The sequence below is a fragment of the Ranitomeya variabilis genome, chromosome 3 (genome assembly GCF_051348905.1).
Source record: "Ranitomeya variabilis isolate aRanVar5 chromosome 3, aRanVar5.hap1, whole genome shotgun sequence".
NCBI lineage: Eukaryota > Metazoa > Chordata > Amphibia > Anura > Dendrobatidae > Ranitomeya > Ranitomeya variabilis.
Genome location: NC_135234.1, coordinates 25,796,013 through 25,804,499, shown reverse-complemented (window position 1 = coordinate 25,804,499; position 8,487 = coordinate 25,796,013). Strand labels below are relative to the sequence as shown.

Below are 8,487 nucleotides of genomic sequence, written 5' to 3'. Positions count from 1 at the left end.
GACCAAGAGAGTTAAGGAAATGCTGGAAAATAATGGTGCCAACACAAAATATTGATATTTCGGGCACGATTTGGCCAGTTTGAATTAGGCTGTTTGTGAGTTACTTCAAGGGCACCAAATTTACACCGTTACACAAGCTACACAATGACTACTGTACATAATATCAAAGTGTCAGATTTTCAGTGATGTCCCATGAAAAGATATAATGAAATATGTACAAAAATATGAGGGGTGTACTCACTTTTTGTGGTATACTGTATGTTACATATTATGTATGAGGTTTGCTTTACAGAAAAGATATAAAAAAAATAATTTCCTATAGGAGCCGAAATCTCATAGTGGCTGGTTAACTTTCTGGTTGTGTCTGTAGCCGTCAGGACTCCCGGCATGCCCTGCCATAAGCCTCTCATGTTCGACAACACTATGCGAGATGTAAAGTGGGCAGATTACATGGGGAAAGTATTTTATCTGAGCCACCATGAGGCGAAGGAAGATGTGATAACAATGTGTTAAAAGTCAAGGAGGTGCCATTGACAAGAGTGCTCAGAGTCACACTCTCCGCAGGATCATGTGCTGCCATGGCAGAGCTCATCCCCTGACAGCGCCTACACCTCAGGTATGTATGATATGTTTGCATCTTGTATTTTTTTCGCAGACTGGACTTAAGTATGATACAATCCATGAAAAGTCTTAGGCTATTCCAAATGTGAGAAAATGATATATGCTAAGGGAAGGTAATGGTGGCCATTAGTAGTTTCCACCAATCATGTAGGAGACCAAAAACTGATAGAAGGTTATTACGGTCAGAATTTCAGATTTCAACCTCTTTATGCCCAAGACAAAATATAATTTTAGGGAACCTATTTATTAAAGAACTTTTTTGAATTCTTTTTAAAGAAAAATTATTATTTTATTATTTCATTTATTTAACGACCATCAGCTCGATCTCGAGCCATGGTAACTTGATGGATGAACGCTCTGTAGGAAGATCAAGCTTGCGCAAGCCTAGGTAGGTCCACCAGGGTCTTCTCCACTGTGATCTTGATTTTATCAAGCGATTGGGTTGCTGGTCTTCTTCTTTGCCTTGTTCCTTATATTCTTCCAATCATAATGTCCTTCTCCAGCGATTGCTCTCTTCGTATGATGTGTCCAAAGCAGGCAAGTCATGGCTTGGTGCTCCTTGCTTCGAGTGACATGTATGGCTTGATGTATTCCATGAATGATTTGTTTGTTCTTCTTGCCATCCATGGTATCGATAATGTTCTTCTCCATTATCACATTTCAAAGGTGTTGTTGATTCTTCTTCTGCCTTGTTTCTTTATCATCCATGTTTCACATCCATATGTTACTACAGAAAAGACCATTTGAAACAGGAAAAAAGACAGAGTGTATTGGTTTAAAAAGTGTGTTTTTACTAACTAAACAAAAAGTGAGCAAAATATTTAAAAAACAGTTGCAAAAGGACAGACAGACACCATACACTGTGAACTAATTATTTTCAACAGGGTAATGTTCACAAAATGAGTGAACATAAATAACTTAATATGGATGTTGGGTATTTACAGCGCAGGTCAGTATGCAATCATCAAAAAACGCTGAATGCTAATCGGGTCAAAATCACCAGTCATGTGTATTGGCTGACCGCAGCGCTCAAGAGTTTAAATAGTCAGAGTGGAGTAAAAAAAAGTGCAGTGCACAAAATCGGGTGGTTCCAACCCCAACGCGCGTTTCGCGTGGATTTTCCTTGCTTTCTCAAGGGGCAGGTATGGATAAGTGGTGCATCACCCGGACCTTATGTAGCTACAGTAACGAGTCACATGGTAACCCACGTGACCGCTACTCCCCCAGTGGAGCTGCAGTTGCAGCGCATGCGCACCACGCCGCCCGCCTCAGTCATGCCAATGACCACCTAGCAATCAAGTCAGTGCCACGCACACGCAGGAGCGTGAGATACTTCAGAGGCTCCCGTGCAGGCACGGCAGATATCAAGATGCCGAACAGCCCAGAGCGAACAACGGAAGGCAAGGCGCGCACATGAAAGGTAATGTAAACTAAGAACGTATTTCAATTACTATGACATGATCCCACATAAGCCAAATTCCCAAAAAACAGTATTTGACAATAAACAGGGGGGTATCAACAAGAACATTAATATCACACATGGCTGACAAACATTTTAAAAGTATATATCATTGATGGAATTATGAAAGTAAACGATATATATGATCCAAGTTTGCCGTCATCCCCATTTCGCTTGTCAAAAAGGTCATACTGTACTTGGCCCATAAGTCAATGAGTACAGCTACAGGAATTATCAAACGGGCACCACTAAAGTGACAAAACTGTGAACACAATTGAAAAAAATTAATAAACAATTCAAAACAAAAAAGAAATAAAAACAACTGGTTAAAATGGATATAGTATGGAGGGAGTGATCTATATACAGGAACATGCAGAAAAGATGCAGATTGTGTATCCTCTGCATTGAACTGACATAATGAGTTCATCATGGGTTTGTAGACTCGTGAATGCAGCACTCATCCTTAAGGTTTTTTACGGTATGGGGTGATGTTGTGAACTCTATTTTTGGGCTCCCTCTAGTGGTCACAAGCGGTACTGTGTAGTGTTGTCTTTCTGCAGGTTGGCTGCATCAGCTGGTTCGTTATCCTTGGTTGGTTTCCTATTTAACTCACCTGGAGACTCAGTTCCTTGCCTGCTATCAATGTATTCAGTGCTCTTCAGATTCCTTGTGTCTACCTTGCTCCCAGTCTCTCCAAGACAAGCTAAGTTTTTGTTTGATCATTTTTTGATTATCAGTGTTCATTATGTTTTTAGTCCAGCTCGCTAAAATGTGATTTCCTCGCTTGCTGGTTGCTCTAGGGGACTGAGGTTCTCCCCCCACACCGTTAGTTGGTGTGGGGGTTCTTGAAATCTCAGAGTGGATATATTGTAAGGGTTTTTTACTGACCGCATAGATTCCCTTTTCTATTTTCTGCTATCTAGTATTAGTGGGCCTCATTTGCTGAATCTGCTTTCACCCCTATGTTTGTGCCTTCCTCTTACCTCACCGTTATTATCTGTTGGGGCTTCTATATCTTTGGGGATTATTTCTCTGGAGGCAAGAGAGGTCTTTTCTTTCTCTCTAGGGGTAGTTAGTTCCTCAGGCTGGCTCGAGACGTCTAGGATTTTTTAGGCACGTTCACCGGCTACTTCTAGTGTGTTTGGATAGGTTCAGATTTGCGGTCAGTCCAGTTTGCCACCTCCCTAGAGCTTGTCCTATGTTTGTTACTTAGCTGGAGTAATTTGTGATCTTCAACCACTAAGGATCATAACAGTATAGCAGGCCAAAAAGTGTTTAATGCATTGCAGAAGTGGGATAAAAAGAAGACCTGAGTACATTTTTTTTTTTTTTTTTTTCCTCCCGCTTTTCCTTTGCTGCAGTCTGTTTAGCTTCTTTCATCCCCTTGAACTCTGGGTGGTTTTGAGCTCAGCCGCAGACATGAAAGTTCAGACTCTGACTTCTAGTGTGGATCATCTTACTGCACGGGTGCAAAGTATTCAGGATTTTGTTATTCGTAGCCCTATGTCAGAACCAAAGACCTCGTTCCTCTGGTGATTCCGCTCAGCAAGTTAAAATTGTTATCTCCTTGTTGCGTGGCGACCCTCAAGATTGGGCTTTCTCTCTGGCGCCAGGAGATCCTGCATTGCTTAATGTAGTTTTCTGGCTCTTGGACTGCTTTATGAGGAGCCTAATCTTGAGAATCAGGCAGAAAAAGCGTTGCTGGCTATCTCTCAAGGTCAGGATGAAGCAGAGGTGTATTGTCAAAAATTTCGGAAATGGTCGGTGCTTACTCAATGGAATGAGTGTGCCCTGGCTGCAAATTTCAGAGAAGGTCTTTCTGAGGCCGTTAAGAATGTTATGGTGGGGTTTCCCACCCCTACAAGTCTGAGTGATTCTATGGCTTTAGCCATTCAGGTTGATCAGCGTTTGCGGGAGCGCAAATCTGTTCATCCTTTGGCGGTATTTTCTGGACAGAGTCCTGAGTCTATGCAATGTGACCGAACTCTGACCAGAATTGAGCGACAAAGTCATAGACGTCAAAATGGGTTGTGCTTTTACTGTGGTGATTCTACTCATGTTATCTCAGCATGCTCTAAACGCTTAAAAAAAAATCGCTAAACCTGTCACCATTGGTACTATACAGCCTAAATTTATTTTGTCTGTTACTTTGATTTGTTCTTTGTCGTCCTACCCGGTTATGGCTTTTGTGGATTCGGGTGCTGCCCTGAATCTGATGGATTTGTCGTTTGCCAGGCGCTGTGGTTTTGTCCTGGAGCCTTTGGAATTTCCTATTCCTCTGAGGGGAATTGATGCTACGCCATTGGCTGAGAATAAGCCTCAGTATTGGACGCAAATGACCATGTGCATGACTCCCGTACATCAGGAGGTGATTCGCTTTCTCGTTCTGCATAATTTGCATGATGTTGTCGTTTTGGGTCTGCCATGGCTGCAAGCTCATAATCCAGTTTTAGATTGGAAAGCTATGTCTGTGTCAAGTTGGGGTTGTCAGGGAATTCATGGCGATACTCCATTGGTGTCTATTGCTTCTTCCACTGTCATGATCTCAATGGCAAGAGATCATAGCATCAGCATATATAGGAACTAGCTCTTGGAAGATGGAAACTGAGCTGACCATGAACTAAACCTAACCCACAACTAGCAGTGGCCGGGTAGCATGCCTACGTTGATTCTAGATGCCCAGCACCAGCCGGAGGACTAAATAAAGCTAGCAGAGGAAAATATTAGTCCTAGCTCACCTCTAGAGAAATACCCCGAAAGGAGACAGAGGCCCCCCACATGTATTGGCGGTGAATCAAGATGAAATAACAAACGTAGTATGAAAATAGGTTTAGCAAATTTGAGGTCCACTTACTACATAGCAGAAGACAGAAAGGACACTTTCATGGTCAGCTAAAAAACTCTATCAAAACACCATCCAGAAATTACTTTAAAACTCTGGCATTAACTCATAACACCAGAGTGGCAATTCCTGTTCACAAGAGCTTTCCAGACACAGTAACGAAACTACAGCTGTGAACTGGAACAAAAATGCAAAAACAAACATGGACAAGAGTCCAACTTATCTAGTAGTTGTCTAGGAGCAGGAACAAGCACAGAGAGGCTTCTGATAACATTGTTGACCGGCAAGCAACTAACAGAGCAGCAAGGTTATATAGCGACTCCCACATCTTGATGGGAACAGGTGAACAGAGAAGATGAAGACACCAGTTCAATTCCACCAGTAGCCACCGGGGGAGCCCAGAATCCAAATTCACAACAGTACCCCCCCCTCAAGGAGGGGGCACCGAACCCTCACCCGAACCACCAGGGCGATCAGGATGGGCCCTATGAAAGGCACGAACCAGATCAGAGGCATGAACATCAGATGCATTCACCCAAGAATTATCCTCCTGGCCGTATCCCTTCCACTTGACCAGATACTGGAGTCTCCGTCTGGAAACACGAGAGTCTAAGATTTTCTCCACAACGTACTCCAACTCACCCTCAACCAACACCGGAGCAGGAGGCTCAACGGAAGGCACAACCGGTACCTCATACCTGCGCAATAATGACCGATGAAAAACGTTATGAATAGAAAAGGATGCAGGGAGGTCCAAACGGAAGGAAACAGGGTTAAGAATCTCCAATATCTTATACGGGCCGATGAACCGAGGCTTAAACTTAGGAGAAGAGACCCTCATAGGGACAAAACGAGAAGACAACCACACCAAGTCCCCAACACGAAGACGAGGACCAACACGACGACGGCGGTTAGCAAAAAGCTGAGTCTTCTCCTGGGACAACCTCAAATTGTCCACCACCTGCCCCCAGATCTGATGCAATCTCTCCACCACAGCATCCACTCCAGGACAATCCGAAGATTCCACCTGACCAGAGGAAAATCGAGGATGAAACCCCGAATTACAGAAAAACGGGGACACCAAAGTGGCAGAGCTGGCCCGATTATTGAGAGCGAACTCCGCCAATGGCAAAAAAGCAACCCAATCATCCTGGTCAGCAGACACAAAACACCTCAGATATGTCTCCAGGGTCTGATTAATCCGCTCAGTCTGGCCATTCGTCTGAGGATGGAAAGCGGACGAAAAAGATAAATCTATGCCCATCCTAGCACAGAATGCCCGCCAAAATCTAGACACGAATTGGGTCCCTCTGTCAGAAACGATATTCTCAGGAATACCATGCAAACGAACAACATTTTGAAAAAACAGAGGAACCAACTCGGAAGAAGAAGGCAACTTGGGCAGAGGAACCAAATGGACCATCTTAGAGAAACGGTCACACACCACCCAGATGACAGACATCTTCTGAGAAACAGGCAGATCTGAAATAAAATCCATCGAGATGTGCGTCCAAGGCCTCTTAGGAATAGGCAAGGGCAACAACAATCCACTAGCCCGAGAACAACAAGGCTTGGCCCGAGCACAAACGTCACAAGACTGCACAAAGCCTCGCACATCTCGTGACAGGGAAGGCCACCAGAAGGACCTTGCCACCAAATCCCTGGTACCAAAAATGCCAGGATGACCTGCCAACGCAGAAGAATGAACCTCAGAGATGACTCTACTGGTCCAATCATCAGGAACAAACAGTTTATCAGGTGGGCAACGATCAGGTCTATCCGCCTGAAACTCCTGCAAGGCCCGCCGCAGGTCTGGAGAAACGGCTGACAATACCACTCCATCCTTAAGGATACCTGTGGGCTCAGAGTTACCAGGCGAGTCAGGCTCAAAACTCCTAGAAAGGGCATCCGCCTTAACATTCTTAGAACCCGGTAGGTATGACACCACAAAATTAAACCGAGAGAAAAATAATGACCAGCGCGCCTGTCTAGGATTCAGGCGCCTGGCGGTCTCAAGATAAACCAAATTTTTGTGGTCAGTCAATACCACCACCTGATGTCTGGCCCCCTCAAGCCAATGGCGCCACTCCTCAAAAGCCCACTTCATGGCCAAAAGCTCCCGATTCCCAACATCATAATTCCGCTCAGCGGGCGAAAATTTACGGGAAAAGAAGGCACAAGGCCTCATCACGGAGCAGTCAGAACTTTTCTGCGACAACACTGCCCCAGCTCCGATCTCAGAAGCGTCGACCTCAACCTGAAAAGGTAGAGCAACATCAGGCTGACGCAACACAGGGGCAGAGGAAAAACGGCGCTTAAGCTCCCGAAAGGCCTCCACAGCATCAGGGGACCAATCAGCAACATCAGCACCCTTCTTAGTCAAATCGGTCAATGGCTTAGCAATATCCGAAAAACCAGCAATAAATCGACGATAAAAGTTAGCAAAGCCCAAAAATTTCTGAAGACTCTTAAGAGAAGAGGGCTGCGTCCAATCACAAATAGCTTGAACCTTGACAGGATCCATTTCAATGGAAGAGGGGGAAAAAATATATCCCAAAAAGGAAATCCTCTGTACCCCAAAAACACACTTAGAACCCTTCACACACAAAGAATTAGACCGCAAAACCTGAAAAACCCTCCTGACTTGCTGGACATGAGAGTCCCAGTCATCCGAAAAAATCAGAATATCATCCAGATACACAATCATAAATTTATCCAAATAATCGCGAAAAATATCATGCATAAAGGACTGGAAAACTGACGGAGCATTTGAAAGACCAAAAGGCATCACTAAATACTCAAAGTGGCCCTCGGGCGTATTAAATGCGGTTTTCCACTCATCCCCCTGCTTGATTCGCACCAAATTATACGCCCCACGAAGGTCAATCTTAGAGAACCACTTGGCCCCCTTTATGCGAGCAAACAAATCAGTCAGCAACGGCAATGGGTATTGATATTTAACAGTGATTTTATTCAAAAGCCGATAATCAATACATGGTCTCAAAGAGCCGTCTTTTTTTGACACAAAGAAAAAACCGGCTCCTAAGGGAGATGACGATGGACGAATATGTCCCTTTTCCAAGGACTCCTTTATATATTCACGCATAGCAGCATGTTCAGGTACAGACAGATTAAATAAACGACCCTTTGGGTATTTACTACCCGGGATTAAATCTATGGCACAATCGCACTCTCGGTGCGGAGGTAACGAACCAAGCTTGGATTCTTCAAAGACGTCACGATAGTCAGACAGGAACTCAGGAATTTCAGAGGGAATAGATGATGAAATGGAAACCACAGGTACATCCCCATGAGCCCCCTTACATCCCCAGCTCAACACAGACATAGCTTTCCAGTCGAGGACTGGGTTGTGAGATTGCAGCCAAGGCAATCCTAGCACCAAATCATCATATAGATTATACAGCACCAGAAAGCGAATAATCTCCTGGTGATCCGGATTAATACGCATAGTTACTTGTGTCCAGTATTGTGGTTTATTATTAGCCAATGGGGTGGAGTCAATCCCCTTCAGAGGAATAGGAGTCTCCAAAGGCTCTAAATCATA

General features: G+C 44.3%; 1 protein-coding gene across 1 annotated transcript in view; it reads left to right on the top strand.

Moving 5' to 3' along the window:
- Window positions 1-531: 531 nt before the first annotated feature.
- GJA5 (gap junction protein alpha 5) overlaps window positions 532-8,487 on the top strand; it is a 141,361-nt gene continuing 133,405 nt past the window's right edge. The window contains exon 1 of the mRNA XM_077293814.1: window positions 532-616. The gene's annotated coding sequence lies outside the window, so the exon portion shown is untranslated. The remainder of the gene's footprint in view (window positions 617-8,487) is intronic.